Source organism: Pinus tabuliformis, chromosome 4_2 (genome assembly GCF_031772625.1).
Source record: "Pinus tabuliformis cultivar Carrire ecotype Pingquan chromosome 4_2, CPIR1, whole genome shotgun sequence".
NCBI lineage: Eukaryota > Viridiplantae > Streptophyta > Pinopsida > Pinales > Pinaceae > Pinus > Pinus tabuliformis.
In genome coordinates, this window is record NC_142304.1 from 372,913,485 (window position 1) to 372,930,722 (window position 17,238).

The following is a 17,238-nucleotide window of genomic DNA, read 5'->3' on the forward strand; positions in this document are numbered from 1 at the left end:
TAACAAACCTTTGTACCTTAGCCTTTTCTTCACGAATATACGGCACATAACGAAGCAGGGATGTGAATTTAGTTACGAACTCGTCAATGGTCTGCTGTCCAAGTCGCAGATCATGAAATTCCCGCGCTTTTTCATCGTAAAAGCGTTCTGTCAGGTACTTCTCCTTGAAATACCTCTGAAAAACTTCCCAGGTCACATCCTGCTCACTCACTCCCCTCACCATCTTGACCTCCTCCCACCATAGTGTGGCTTTGGCCTGTAGCTGAAATATAGCCAGCCTGGCTTTAAGATGATGATCATACTCGTATACTTGAAAATACTTATTCATATTAATTAGCCATGCCTCTGCAGCTTCTTCTGACTCCCCATCGAAATGAGGTGGTTTAATCTTCCGAAATTCTCCTTGAAGTTCCATCCGTGGTCTTTTTGGAGTTTGATATTCAGAAGCATTGACAGACTTCTCTCCTCGCATCTCCCCTCTGTCCTCTGCTTCCTCCTGTTCAGTGTGATAGCTCTGTTCATCTGTTACTGGTGCCTGTTCAGGCCTCGGATGTGACTGTTGTTGATGTTGCTTATCAGATAAGCTTTTCAGAATCCTCTCTTGTTCCACATTTAGTCTTGCATTATCTGCACGCAACCGGGCCATTTCGTCCTTTAGTTCCTGAACTGTTCTCATGAGCGTCGAATCAGTATTGCGGCCTTCTGCTCCCAGTTGCACCCAAAGCTCAGGATTTCCCTGAGGTTGCCTCACGTTATCGGGTTGATCCAAATTTCCATGGGGAGCGCTATTTGCTCTCCTCATTCTGCTGCTACCTGCTTAAGAATAACTCATTAAACAGATATAATTTGTTTTTAGCACACTCTCAACTTTTGTCATGACACTGTATATTTACATTGCTGCATAACTCGAAATTTTCCCAAAGGTCACAGAGTTGTAAACCTGGGCTCTGATACCAATTTGTCACACTCCCATACTAAAGTAAATTTTTTTTTTTGATGGTTTACGGTATTAATTACCTTACGATGACTCTACATATTCTCCACATTAATATTCTTGTAAATACATTACTGCAGCGTGATTTTAAGTTTTACCTCTACGCATATATGGTTACACATATACTTGTACACACTTATTGATAACATATAATATACTCGTACACACTTATTGATAACATATATTTCATTTGCATAATGGTTATAATGCATTATATTCACTTTCATTATACATATATCACCTTAAAGGATTCGCTGCTATATATATTCGTGGACCAGTTACTCATAGACATATTCTAAAATTGAACACGGAACATATACAATGCACAGTTTGCGATAGCGTATTAATGGCAACAGCTATAATACTCTGATTTCCATATCCCGAAATCTCTGCGTTTATGATACTTGTCCGGCTTCGGCATCGGAGACCAGTTGTCAATACCAGCGTTTGTCCATCTGGATGGATAGACGGTTGGATGGCATGCGGCCATGTGCGCCTGGTGCTCCAAGCGTCTACGGCCTGACACCTCGGGCATTGCTATTTTTGCGCCTGAGGGTTCCCGAGAACCACCGGCTATCGAACGGCGATAAGGGAACATTGTGGATCGATGGTTAGGAATGTGCCACGAAACGGTAAAAGGGAAAAAGATATTTAATAACAGGTCTCTCCTTCTGTCAGGTTCTAGTTTTCATTTTTGTATGAGTTTGCATCACTACCGCACTGTAACATTTTGTTTGTTTCGCCATTCTTTCAGCTACCGTCAATACCACGCTTTGGTTCAGGTATGCGGCTATGGTGTTCAGTTGGTCTTTTCCTCACGCTTACAGTTATTGGTTACATCGCTTAGGTGATTCCATTCTGGTTAACGCCGGTATTAGTTTCCTCTTTTCATTTTATTACAGTCCTTCAATGATTTACACAGATTCTCAATTTACTAATTGGTTGATGTTTTTAGGTAGATGGCTCATCGCTGATCCATTGAAGACAAGGAATTTCTTCACTCTTCCGGCAGCCCATTACCAGGTAAGTTTACATACTTCCGCGACTTCCTATATTCGACTCATCCGAAGCAATGGCTGAACCTTTACTCCCTTGGGCAGGGATGTCGGTCATTATCTCTTCGAGTTCGTTCCCTGCACAAGTTCAGGGTTCTTCCGGATGACAGTCAGGTTTCTTTCCCTGCTTAGGCGGAACACCTCTGTCGGGAAGCACTGCGTGCTGAGCTTTGATTGTTTAACCGTGACTCACTTAGCATGTATATCTAGCGTTTTAGCCATGAAGCTTGTTCTCTTTTGAACACAGACAGTGGTTATTGAATGAACTATGGTACTGAGCTGTGAGGGTTTGATTCTGGATTAAAACTTGTTGAGATATCATATGTATAAGATACGGGTAACTCCGTAAGTTCAATTCTGTTCATAATGTTTTTCTTCGATTAACCGTCTTCTCTGAACGGGTTTTATTTACAGTTTCAATGTTTGATTTGTAATATCTATTTGGCAGAGTAAAACTACTGTTATTGTCTTTCCGTTTTAATGATGAATCCATATAGTTATATTTCCGACTTTGGTGCCCCCTGCTGGCTAGCACAAGCTTCAGCCCAGCTAGAGTAGCATATCCAGAGCGGGGGTTTACTAGTAAGCTTGGCTGAGGATGCATGTAACCACGGTTATCATGCCACTTCCTCGGCATTCATACTCATTTGTTTGTGTCGTTAACCGTGAATGTGTATATATATTTAATCTGCTCGTGCGACACAGCTATATGTTTATCGGGTATTGTTACAGTGTGGTCCTGTTTTGTTCTCAATCTCTGTGATTCTCACGGTCCTCTTGACCGGGGTTTAATATATATAACATTACTTTTCTATGACTAATGATACAGCTTGTCTAAGGATTCGTTTGGTCTGCGAGACATACCAGACTCGCCTTATGGATATATGTCGTGATTTTATGTGCATAATACAGTCTTTATGCAAAGAACGCTTGTTCATTTCCTTTCGTTTATTTCTGTACATAAATATTTCTAGTTCTTTACTTCGACACTTAAATATAAATAGAGGGTTTTACAATATCACTTCTGTTCGTAAATTCTTGCTATCACCGAAGTAACAATGACCTGTTTATTCCGTTTCCTACTTTTATTTCAAATGAGGAATGCAAGGAATTTTAATGTTGTTTCCTACAGAATGCAAGTTTGTTTCGGTCTCTGTCTGTAATACAGAAGTTAATGTTCTTTTCTTCTTTCTGTTAAAGAAGAATAGTCAGATGTTTTCCCGCTATTTCTATTTTCTTAGCACAAAACAATACAAGAGACATCTCAGCATATTTATATATACATAGTAAGCCATACCTGCTTATCTGCAAACCTACTTGTAATGCTTGTCAATCCACCCGTTCGTAGGAAGATTCTTCACGATCTTCCACCCCCAAGCACTTGCAGACCCTCTTGACTGCAGTTTCTCTGGCTTTTGCCAGATCTCGCTATCTGGTCCTAACCAGACATAGCGCATACAGGAAAATTCCTTTCCTTTTTCCTATGCCATCTGATCATAACCAGACATAGCATAACTTTTTTTTTTCTGCCATCTGATCCTTACCAGACTTGGCAATCTTTCCCCTTTTCCTCTGGGGACTCAACTACCTCCTAAAGGTAGTTAGGGTTTTATTTTTAACTGCCTCCACAGTTATTAATCATGATTAATCATATGCTCAAATCAAATAGTACTAACACAATTTTTAATTATCATAATACTAGCAACAGAGTTATGTACTTTTCAAATAAAGTCTTTGTTCATAGTTACTTTTACTATTTACCAACATTGACTTTTCACGAGGGATGTTACAAGAAATCTCAAATTTAATTTCATGTGATGTCATTTAAAACTGTAATTAAATAATGAAAGAAAAATTTATTGTATTTAAACAATAACTTTAATAAATAAATGTTTTAATAAATAACTTTTAATAAATAAAAGAGATATCAAAATATGAATAAATGTTTTAGCAAATAAATTTTTATGTCATAGTTTTAGATGTTTTTTTATAAATTTTTATGTCATAGTTTTAGGTTTTTTTTTTAAAGAAAGGTAATTATATATAAATATATGTATTATACATTATTTTTTTAATGTTTTGGTTTTTGTAGTTTAATTTTTTTATGTTTGGTTTTTTTTTTAATATATTTTATGGATTTGTTTGTATTGTAATTTTGATTTGTATAGTGCACATAATTTGAGTGTTTCAACCATTTTTATGAGGTATTAAATCTATTTATGCATTAAAAAAGTATTTTAAACAACAACAAATTAAAATCTCAACCTAAATTGTATTGCAACTAGTTCTGTTTCCATTACACTGAACAATCTCCTTTAAATTTGGACAAGTATGAAAGCTACACTCTGAGAAACCAATTTAATTCTACATTGGCCTTCCAAGCTTGAAATTTCTCCTAATACTTTAAATAAATCCTTAAATAAATAATTTTTTATTTGTTTAAATAAATAACTTTTAATCAATAAAAAGATATCAAAATCTGAATAAATATTTTAGCAAATAAATTTCTATGTCATAATTTTAGGTGTTGTTTTAAAGAATGGTAATTTCATATATATATATATATATATAATTAAATTTTGATTTTAATTTTTTATATATGTATTTTTTAAATGTTTTGGACTTTTATAGTTTAACTTTTTTATGTTTTTTTTTTTTTTTATTTCTATAGATTTGTTTTTATATTTTAATTTTGGTTTATATGGTGCACATAATTTGATTTTTATAAAATATAAATTTCTTTATACATTTTAAAAATGTATTTTAAACAAGAACAGATTAATTTTGTTTGACAATAAACAATCCCCTTTAAATTTGGACAACAATGAAAGAGATCCACTCTCACCCGCCTATTTAATTCTACATTAGTGTTGAGATTTCTGGAGGTAGTGTACATTTGTTACTATATGTTGGATACACAGGATTTGCTTCCGGAATCCTTGGCGCAAGCATCTTCAGAAAACTATATAAAACTATAGCCATACCAAAACAAAGCAGGCCAGTAAAGCGTTTATTTTGAATTATTTTACATCAAAAGTTTTCATTAATCATTAGTGTCGGTGCAGGTTGCAGATAACAGATGTTTGTTCCAATTTATAAAAAAAATAAAATATAAGCATTCAATCTGGATGGTTCTAAAACACATATGCAAACCAATGTCTAATGGAATTTATAGGAAACCATGTTAAGATTAGATTTATTTGCCGCATAAGAAATCTCTCTCTATAGAGAGATTTAGCTGGTAATATTTATAAATGTAGAAAAACCACCTTATTTTTTAACAATATTATACCTATTTTCTGACTATCATTTACAATGTGAAGTTTTATTGAATAAAATCGAAATTAAAAATATTAATGTAATAAATATTAAAGGTTGAACTTTACAAATCTCAAAATTATTTTAACCTTATTTCATTTAAAATTGTAATTAAATAATGAAAGAGAAATTAAATTGTATTTAAACAATAATTTAAATAAATAAATAAATTTTAATAAATAAAAGAGATATCAAAATCTGAATACATGTTTTAGCAAATAAATTTCTATGTCATAGTTTTAGGTATATTTTTAAAAAATTGTAATTATATATATAATCAAATTTTCATTTGTATTTTTTATAGGTTAATTTTTTTTTAATGTTTTGGACTTTTGTAATTTTTTTTTTTTTCTATGTTTTTTTTTAATATATTTTTATGGATTTGTTTGTATTGTAATTTTGATTTGTATAGTGCACATAATTTGATTTTTTTAGGGTATTAAATCTACTTATAGATTTAAAAATGAATTTTAAACAACACCAAATTAAAATCTCAACCAAAATTGTATTGCAAGATTGCAGTTAATTATCTTTGACAGTGAACAATCTCCTTTATATTTAGACAAGTATATAAATTATAATTTTTTTTATTAATTTATATTTAAAAATTAGATTATTAAATCAGAAATAATACCTTAATAAATTTTAAGAAATTCAAATAATTACAAAAATTCATAAATATATAAAATTATGTTGAAAAATATGACCTTAAAACAAACTACATTCTTTATTATTTAAATTCCCTAATATTTATTAATTTAACCTCCATATCAGTTTAATATCATTTTATTTTGATATTTCTAGACTCATTGTATTAAAATTTTTAGTTTAGGTTTACAACCAACAATTTTGACTTATTATTATAATATTGATATTAAATATTATTAAGTTTTGAAAGATAAATAATTAAAAATACTAATGTGATTATTTATTATTTAAATTTCCTAATATTTATTAATTTAACCTCCATATACCATATAATCATAATCATGTAGATATTAATGTAGTCCATTACAATGATTAAGTTGTCATATTAATATAGTCCATTACAATTATCTTATAATATTAACAATCTATTGTTTTCTTAATAAATAAGTAAAAATATTTTAGAATAATTTTAAATATGGAAAAAATTGATATATAGGAATGTGTTGTTTTAGAAATTTAATAATATCATTTTAAATTGATATTTCTGGATTCAATATATTAGAAAATTTTAGTTTAGGTTTAGAGCCAACCATTATGACTTACTAAAATAATATTGATATTAAATATCATTAATTTTTTGAAAGATAAATAATTGAAAATAAGAATGTGATTGCATATTTTTAAATTTCCTAATATTTATTAATTTAACTTCCATATACCACATAACCATAATCATGTAGATATTAATGTGGTCCATTACAATGATTAAGTTGTAATAAGTTGTGATATTGATGCAGTCCATTACAATGATTATATTATGATATTAATAATCTTTTATTTTATTAATATATAAGTAAAATGATTTTAGAGTGATGCTAAAAATGAAAAAAAATAATATGTGCGTGTGTGTGTTGTGTTTTAGAAATTTATTAATATGATTTTAATTTGATCTTTGTGGACACATTATATTAAGAAATATAGTTTAGGTGTAAAGCCAACAATTGTGACTTATTATTATAATATTGATAATAAATATCATTAAGTTTTGAAAGATAAAAAATAAAAAATATGAATGTGATTGTTTATTATTTAAATTTACTAATATTTATTAATTTAACGTAGATATACCACATAATCATAATCATGTAGATATTAATGTAGTCCATTACAATGATTAAGTTGTGATATTAATGCAATACATTACAAGGATTATCTTATGATATTAACATCTATTGTTTTATTAATAAATAAGTAAAATGATTTAACAATATCTTTAAATATGAAAAAAATTAATATATATGAATATGTTGTTTTAGAAAATTAATAATATCATTTTAACTTTATATTTTTGGATTCATTATAGTAAAAAATTTAGTTAAGGTTTAGAGCCAACAATTGTGACTTATTATTATAATATTGATATTATTATTGAATGTGATTGTTTATTATTTAAATTTCATAATATTTATTAATTTAACCTCCATATACCATATAATCATAATCATGTAGATATTAATGTAGTACATTACAATGATTAAGTTGTGATATTAATGTAGTTCATTACAAGGATTGGTAAAATGAATTTAGAGTAATTTTGAATATGAGAAAAATTAATATATATGAATGTGTTGTTTTACAAATTTAATAATATCATTTTAATTTAATATTTATGGATACATTCTATTAAAAATTTTAGTTTAGGTTTAACATTTTTTATCCTTAACACAATTGGCATTATGAATTATGTGTTGTCCTTGATGGAAACCTACCTATTGAGTTGTTCTTATTTGATATTATAAATATATTTGTAGAAACATTAGAGCATCAATATTAAACATAGACCTTAATATAAAAATAATTATAGGTTTACTAACATTAATAATCTTCAAATATAGACCTTAGGATTAAAAAATTGTGGAATTGTCTTTGATGTTGTAATAATGTTTTGAAGGCTCATTTGATTTTATACAGTGGGTATATGAGAAGCTTTTCTATATGTGTAAATGGTAAATTATGTATGTATGTTATTTTTAAATTTATTCAACATTAATTTTTTTGTTGATGTCAAATGTTTTTTTTTTTCTTTCTATTAGGTGATTTAATTGTTTGGTCATGGATCCATCTATTTTGAGTTGCCTTCCATTCAAAATTATTGAACTTGTCCTCCTCTGGATTCCCTTATCGGTTGTGATTAAGTTTAGCACTGTTTGTAAGAAATGGAAGAATGTTTTGCAAAACCATTCTTTCTTGTTACGTTCCAAGCATGTCTCTATGAATGAATTTGGATTTATGGTTCTTTTCCTCAATAGTGAAGACAACTATTTTGTTCCTCAATACCTTAATCAGAAAGGGCACATATCTCAATTTCACTTGCGATTCGTAGATTCAAGATACAAAGTAGAGTCTATTGTTGGACAAATTATGGTTTTATTCTTAGTAACAGAATGCTCCCATAAACTCAACTATTTCGTGACAAATCCATTTACAAAGGGCTTTAAAAAAATAGGGCCAATACGAATTGGATAGTGGGGATTCTTTTCATTATTGGAAAATGTAAGCAGCAGAAAATATTATTGGGTTGTTCTAAAACATATGTATGACAGAATGCAATATAAATTTTATGTTTGCAGTAGTCTTGATAGGGTATGGAAAAGGGCTGATCTTCCATTTGTTGGCACTTCACCCCTTAAGAATGGTGTGCTTTATAAAAGTAGATTGTTTTGGTTGTATCTGGAAAAGGACCATGAAGATTATCCTCGGTACAAGTATACGTTTTACTGGTTTGATGTAATAAAAAATGAATGGAATTTTTCATTTGTTCCAATCACTAACATACGATGTATGTCATTAGCAATATACATGGATCAATTGATATGCCTTGTTAATGATGGCTCCACTTCTATATGGACAATTGAAAAATCATATCATTTCTAATTTGGTCAAGCGTGCATTGAACGAAGAATTGACTACTTTGAAGATGATTGGGGTTTAAGATGGAAGTTGTTTGAGGAAATTTGTGTAGATATAAATAGCAAATGTCATGGTTATCTTCCATTTTGAACAGTCCACGACCTAGTTCTTATGTGCAAATGCAGTGAAGCTCCTTTCCTATTATATGACATGACGACTGGCATCCGTTTTCCAATAGATATTGATAATTCAACTAATGAACAGATGTGTCCGTTTTGGTACTATTGAGTCCCAAACATGCACTTCCCTATATACCCTTTCAGCCTTCTTTTTCCATTTACTTCATCCACCAAGCTGTCAAATTGTTGCATAATAGTTTAAAAAGAACTTATGGAATGGTTTCCTAACTATGCTTATGACTGTTGTTTGATTTAGATTTTTGTTCAAGCAGCTGCGAAAACTTGTCACTTTCCGCAGCTAGTGCAAGTTTCCGCAGCCACTTTGTTAAAGGCTATGCTACAGGTGTCCAATGGAGAAATCAACCACATGGGTAAGCTGCACGTGATGTGTACATGGGGTGTGTCCCCTCAGATCAGCCAAATCATTCATAAACATTCGCGGTCAACGATGGTCAAAGGAAGGGCCAAATGAAGAATTTCGCGGTGGCACGACTCTGTTTTTCCCACGTCAAGGTTTGAGGGGCACGATCCTTAGTTTTCGGAGGTATTGGCACACCTGGAGAGCAGCCCGTGAACTAAACCAAGTGACCACCACTCCATGAATTCATGACCACCACGCTAGATCTCGGCTCAAGGGATTTACATGTCTTTTAGCAGCATAAACCTAGGAATTAGTTGCAACATCTTTTCTTATAAATAATGCGTTGATATATGATGAAGGATTAGCTTTCATATTGTAATTTCGACTGTTGTCACCCATTGTACTGCATTTCACTTTAAGTACATGAGAATATATAATTTCTGAATCGGATATGTGACTAAGAGATTGACTGACCGAGGTTGCAGAGGGCCCCTGTACATCAGAGCCTTGTATAGTTTCTACTTTCTCTCATTTACTATTTTCTTTCAATCATTGCTTGTATATATAGTGTGATGTTCTAATGATCAGTGCTGTCTATATTTCCTTTATGTTTCTTTTCTAACTGTTAGCTGATAAGAGCTTCTTTTATAGGTTTTGTTGTAGGTATCCCGGGCAGATTTACATATTTTTTTTAGATAATGACTGACATATGATATCATCTTGTCCTTCCTGCTAATTTTATTTTTCCGAAGTTTAATTCCAGCACTGTCATTTTTCAAATTGTGTTTTGCTTATTTATTTTTCTGCTACTTAGACATCATACTACTCATTTGTTTATGGTTTCTTTCTATAGTCAAGTGACTCTATTAGTAAGGAATCAGAATATTACTTATTGTAGTGTGATTTAGTTTGCTTTCTTGCAATTTAGATATCATATTGCTTAACTTGTTCATGATTGCTTCCCATAAGGCAGATTGAGTTGAAGGGTAAAGGATCAGAAGAGTTGAGGTAGTGCGATTAGTTTCCTTTATGCAATTTAATTTCCTGCAATTTAGATATCATATTGCTTAACTTGTTCATGATTTCTTCCCCTAAGGAAAATTGAGTTGAAGGGTAAAGGATTAGAATGGTTTAAGTAGTGTGAATTAGTTGCTTTGCTTTCAGTCCTTGAGTTGCTTTAAGTTCAGCTTTGACTTTCTTTTTCATACAGCAGCAAGGATACTGGGCCATTGTCATTAGTTCACTGTTTGACACATTTACTTCCTCTTAAGAATTGATTTCATTACAGTTAGTTTAGATCTTTCTTTTTGACCACTGTTATGTTTGGAAAATCACTGCAGAAATCACCATTACCATCCCTACTTAACTTTAATTTTCACCATCACACACACTAGGGAATCCATAAAAGATAAATCCTAAAACAAACTAAAAAAAAAAACTCAAAAACGACAAAAGGCTAAGAAAATGGTTATCTTGTACATATAGTACACTTCACTTCGTCAGTTTATGAATCCCGGATTGACATTTTAATCAACAATTTAGAACACACTAAATTGACCAAACAAGTACCCAACGACGGAGGATTGTAATGATTTGATTGAGTATGGAAACGTTTTTGCAATTTCTCACCGTATGGATTATGTTGATGACATTCCACCATTGGATATGGATATGGATTCTTAGGATATTAATATTCTTAGGAGTTCCTATAAATATTTCCATTTTATATACGCTCTATGGTTGTGGAAAATATTGCCATTTTTGTCTCTAGACATACTATGGGTCTTTATGGTAATACTTTAAAATCATGTTTGTATCGATCTTTATGATGTAAAACATTTCATATTGTTTCCCCTAAATTTTTCTTAATTACATGTAATTTTGTCTCGATGTTATGCATTTTTCTTTGTTTGTGTAATTATAATTACTGTGAGTTATGTTATACATATTATTTGTATTGGTTTTTTTCATTGATTTATATTTTGATAGTATATAGTTACAAATTTTTAGATATACTTCCAAGTCATATCATTCTTACAATATTGTGTCCCAATAGTATGGGTATTGTTTTGATTCTAATATGATACATGGAAATTTAGAATTTTTTGTTTAATCCATTTGGAAGAATTCACTTATGTTTTTAGACATTTTGATAAGTTTATGTCGTTAGAAAAAATAACATATACACTTTTTTATGGTTTTTTACGATTTCCACAAAAAAAACTTGTGCCTTTTTCATTCTTTTGTGTTTTTTTATATTAGATATTTGCTATGTTCCATGTTTATGATTCTATAATGAATATTTTATTATTCATTGTAGACATGTCATCCGAATGCACAAGCAAGCGTACAAGAAAATGAAATTTGTCACCAGAATCACGTGAGAGGTCTAATGAAAGTCATCATTTATGGTATCAACAAAATAAGGATACCATAAATGAGCATAGGAGAGCTACATATCATATAAGAATGAGTGAAGCCACTCTTGAGAATTATTTTATAATTCCTCGTAGGTATCATACTATGGATTATATAATGGAAAGAAAATTTCCTGTTGATAGTTCATTATCAGAATATGCTCCTCATCAGCATAATCTTGTTGTTTGATGCTCTCCTGAAAATTGCCATAACATTGGGGAAAGATATTGCAATTTGGAAGAACATCATATTGATAACGTGGATGAAAATGTCCATGCTAACCCTTCTGTGTGTCCAGTTTCATGTTTTGATAGACAAAGGTTGAAAAATATCCATGGTGGAGGTAATGATGACATTTTGTGTGATGATTTCGATGATATTTTAATTGGCCATTTGTTTGATAATTTGGAGCCATTTGCTTGAAAAATTGGATCTTCCAATCCTGCTTCTCAAAGTAATATGGTCCCACCAAGATAATAAATCATCCCTGATAAAATTTCGAGTGGAACAATGGAGGTAACACAATGATATTTTGATTTTTGCTGCAATACTGGTTGTTTTATTACATTCCTTTATTTACAAAGTTTTGTTTACTAAACTTATAATTTATTTTGTATTCTTGGAATATGATACAACTCGTTTTGATAGAGGTCTAGAAATTAATTCCCAAAGTGTTCCATATACTAATATGAGAAGTGAAGAGGAAGCACGTCAGAACCTTCCTCTGCATTCTCCTTAATGATCAAATTGCAAGACTAATATGAATTTTCAATGTTTTTTATTTTCTTTTCATTTTTTAAATTTCTAGTTGGGTGGACATTGAATTTTCTGGCGTATATTATTTTCTTCGAATAGGACACAACTCATTTCAATAGAGGCATACAAATTAACTTCGTAGATGTTCCATCTACTGATGTTAGAAGTGAAGAGGAACCATCTCATAGCATTCATCCACATCGCTAAACAAATTTAAATGTTGAGTGCATTTGATATTTTTCACATTTTTTCATTTAAAGTTGCTTGGACATTGTATTTTATATCCTTTTATGGAGAAACCATGATATCATCTCATTAGGTTGGACAATTGGAATCGAAAACATCAAATTGTAAAACTAAAGGAGATGTTCAATGTATTTGATTTCTTTTCCATTTTTGAATCTTTCTTAGTTTTACATTTAGTTTTATAACGTATTTTACTTTTTTGAAACAGGAAACAACTCATTTAAATAGAGGCATAGAAGCTACATCCCAAAATGTTCCATCCACTAATGTTAGAAGCCAAGAGAAACCATCTCATAACCCTCATCCACATCAAGACGCAAACGTAAATTTTTAATGCATTTGATTCTTTCTCATTTTCTTCATTTATAATTAGTTGGAAATTAAATTTTAAAGTCTTTTATGATAAAGAGACCTTTACGGCCTCTCAGGTTCACGAAATGCACACCATAAATTTTGGAAAGACATTCTCATAGATCCATTACACATGCTTCAAATTTACGAAGGGAATCTCATGTTCCTAAAGATGAAGTACATATTAGAAGAGATCATATTCATTTTGATGAAAACATCATTGGAGTGCATAAACGATTTCGAGAAAAGATAGATAGCTTTTCAGTTGTCTAATTGTGCCACATTTGCCAAGAATAATATCCACTAATCCATGTTGTTAGACATTCTAAATGACCTGTTTGCAGACGATGTAAGAGTGAAAGAAGAGCCCATCATTTTTATCGATATAATAACATGGATCCTAGTGAGAAACCTCATATTTTAAGAATTCTTACTCAAGTTGAAGAAATACTAATAGCACATGTGAATCTTATTTTGCAAGTGACACATGCTCGAGGTGGGAAATATAAGTATTGTGGTCATACAATTAGATTTACACAAGATATTTCTACAATTGTACAAAGTCTTACCCGACATGTTGAAGATATTGAATTTCTAATTGTGAGGAGACATGTCACTCAGTATAAATATTATGAATGTTATGTCAAAAGATTTCAAGTGATGGCTACATTTCTTTTCAAAATCCAACATGATCAATATTATAGAGATGTTGTAATTGATTATGATTCAGTGAATGTTCTTCCCAAAATATCAACAAATGTCTCCTCCAGGCTTAAATTTGTTGATTGTGATATTGAAGAGTCTGATATCAATGAAACTACTAATGAAGGGTTTCTTGCTCAGCATTTTCCCTCTTATCCTTCGTCTTTTGTTGCTCACCTACCAAATGAGTGAAGAGAAGTGGAAGAAATTAAATCAAATTAGATCATTTCTTGATGATATTCATTATTCACATGTTCAAGTCATGGATTGGTCCAGTATTGGAACCTCTCTAGTGAATAAATATAATACAGAGGGGTTATTAGGTATGGCATTCCCAACATTGTTCCCCACTGGTGATGTTGATTGGTTGCAACCACGTATTTGTATTGTTGAACTTCATGAGTATGCATTGCATCTTCTAAGGTACTATGATCAAAGATTTGGTATCCATCCTCACTTGAGATATTACCTATTGAACATGATAATGTGGCATCAGAGCCAAGCAACTGCTGCAAATTTTCCAAAGAAACATTTACATGATAACTCACCTACAACTATTGAAGAGTTCTGTCACCAACTATATGATTTATGAGATAATAAGTTGGCTAAGAATTTTATGCAGTATAGTTCTTCTTTGAGAGGTACAAGGGCATACTGGACTAGGTGTCGAGCTGAATTGACTGACATGATTACTTAGTTAGGATGTCCATCCTTATTTTTTACTTTGAGTACAACTGACACAAAGTGGCCAGAGTTGCATAACCTCATGCCCATACATTCACGTTCTCATTCTTTAAATGAGCATCATACGAAAATTGAGAATGTTGTCCAATACCCTCATATTGTTGTGACATTTATGCACCATAGATTCAATATTTTTCTAGAGAAAGTTATCTGAAAATATCTTAAAGCTAAAGAATTATGCTACAGGTTTGTGTTGTTGAATTTGTTTTCTATAATTTTTTAACTTTTATTATGATTCTATTTGTATTGTATGTATTAACTATATCTTCGTTTTTTTCAGATATGAGTGGAAACATAGCAGTTCAGCACATATCCATGGTTTCCTATGGTTAGAAGGCGCCCCTGACATGGAAATACTTGATTGGAAAAATGGTTCTGATGTACAACTTGAAAATATATTCTTGAACAAACATGCAACTGCATGGGATCCACGTGACATACATCATTGAAACATAATGGTTCTGCGAAGCCTCAATGATGACCCTTGCCTATTCAATACTTTCCAAATTTTCTCTTCTAATCCTTATAATGATTACGCAGAATTGTTACATTATGTCCAAAGGCACACAAAGTGTACTGTAGATTCTTATTTGCACAAAAAGGGCACTATTTTAACATGCGGTACAATGCTCCATGGGATCTTTGTGATAAATCAAGATTTTTCATAGATGTTCAAGGAAGAAAAAAATATGAGCGAGAAATAAATGATGACAAGCTTAACATACATAACATTGAACTTCTAAGAATGTGGCCTGCAAATGTTGATTTCCAGCCAATGCTTTCCCACTATGCCGTCTTGAAATATATTGCTAATTATGAATCAAAAGAAGTAAAAAGGTCTGAAAGTTATCATCATATGTTAACTAGAATTTCAAATTCTATTGGGTTTGAGGATCACGCTTTATGTGGATATAGAAGATTTCTTGTAGAAATGATTGTTGACCATGATATTGGAGCACAAGAAGCATGCCATATGTTTCTTAAGCTACCTCTTGTTATTTGTAGTCAGAAATTTGTTTCCTTAAATGTTGGAAGAAATGTTTTTAGGGAAATCTCAAGGGATGGCTTGCAATGTTCATCTTAGAATACTTTTGTTCAAAATTATCAGAAGAGACCTTTTTTTTCCTTGAACATCTATATTTGATAGAAACATCAAGATCTTCAACATTTGATAGCAAGTGTAAACAAGATCCATGGAAGCCTAGAGATTTTCATGTTATTGTTCGAGTTTGGCCACGATTTTATTCTATTCCTGGTGAGGCTTCAGAGGGCTTTGAAACCTTTTGCTGGACATAACTGCTCTTGTCAAAGCCATTTCGTGACATTCTTGTAGAAATTGGCCTTTCAGCTAAAATTATTATTGAAAATTAGAGGAATTTTCGATATCAAGCATGGCATGATGATCGAAATCTATCAATTATAAACAATATTGAAGATCAAGAAGATGGTGATTTTTCTAACGAGGAAATGAATCTTGAAGATGATTTTCAAGAGTGGTAGATCTTCTCTCATTTGGTTCCACCAAATGATGTGAATGTTTTTGACCTTCACACCCTGGGTTGAAGGGTCTTTGATATATCCTTTGATTGGGAAAGTACAACTATTTCTGATGATGTTGTAGAAGAAGGTATTAAATTTATAAGGAATGCAAAATCAAGTGGTGATATTGTTGACATTTGAAACAGAACATTTGCATCTCCAGATTCTTTGTCAGAAAAATAACAACTTTGTTTCGAAATTGTTTTAAGGAACTTTGCTAAATATGAGATTCGTGAAGCTCTTCTTATGATCATTCAAGGCAGTGCAGGCACTCGGAAGTATTTCCTTATCCATTATATTTTTGAAGTTGTCTCTAATTCATCAGGTAATAGAAGAATCTCTTTCCTTCTTCTTTCCCCAACAGGAATAAATGCTTTTAATATACATGCAAAAGCAATACACTCAACTCTAAAAATTCCAATTAAAGATATGTAGCCACTACATGGGTAATCACTTGCAGTATTCCAAGAAGAAATGAAAATATATGCTCAATTACGAGAAGCATTTCCAGAGAAAAAGAATTGTCATTTTGATGGTAGATCCATCATCCTTGTAGGTGACCTTGGCCAACTGCTTCCTTTGAGAGATAAGCCTTTGTATGCAGATAATACAATAGGGAAAGTCTTGTGGAACAAATTCAACATTGTTGTCACTCTTGACACAAGCTTTCGCCAACAAGGGAATAATGAGAAACAATCTTGTTTTGTATTTTCCTTAATAACATAAGAAATGTAGAACCTATTCTTGAAGATTGGGAGTTTCTTATGTCATAGGTTGATATGAGGTTTCATCCTAGAGAAAGAGATTTATTTAATGCAGTAGTTCACATGTTCCCAACAAATAATTTGGTCTCCTTCCATAACAGGCATATGTTAAAATCATTAAATTATGCAATTTCACGACATGTTGCTCACCATTCAAGGTGTTCTGAAATCATTGGTGTTATGTTGACATGTATTTTATGGGTTGAAGCTAGCTTGGGGAATGGTGCACTTGGTTATGTTAAGGATATATTTT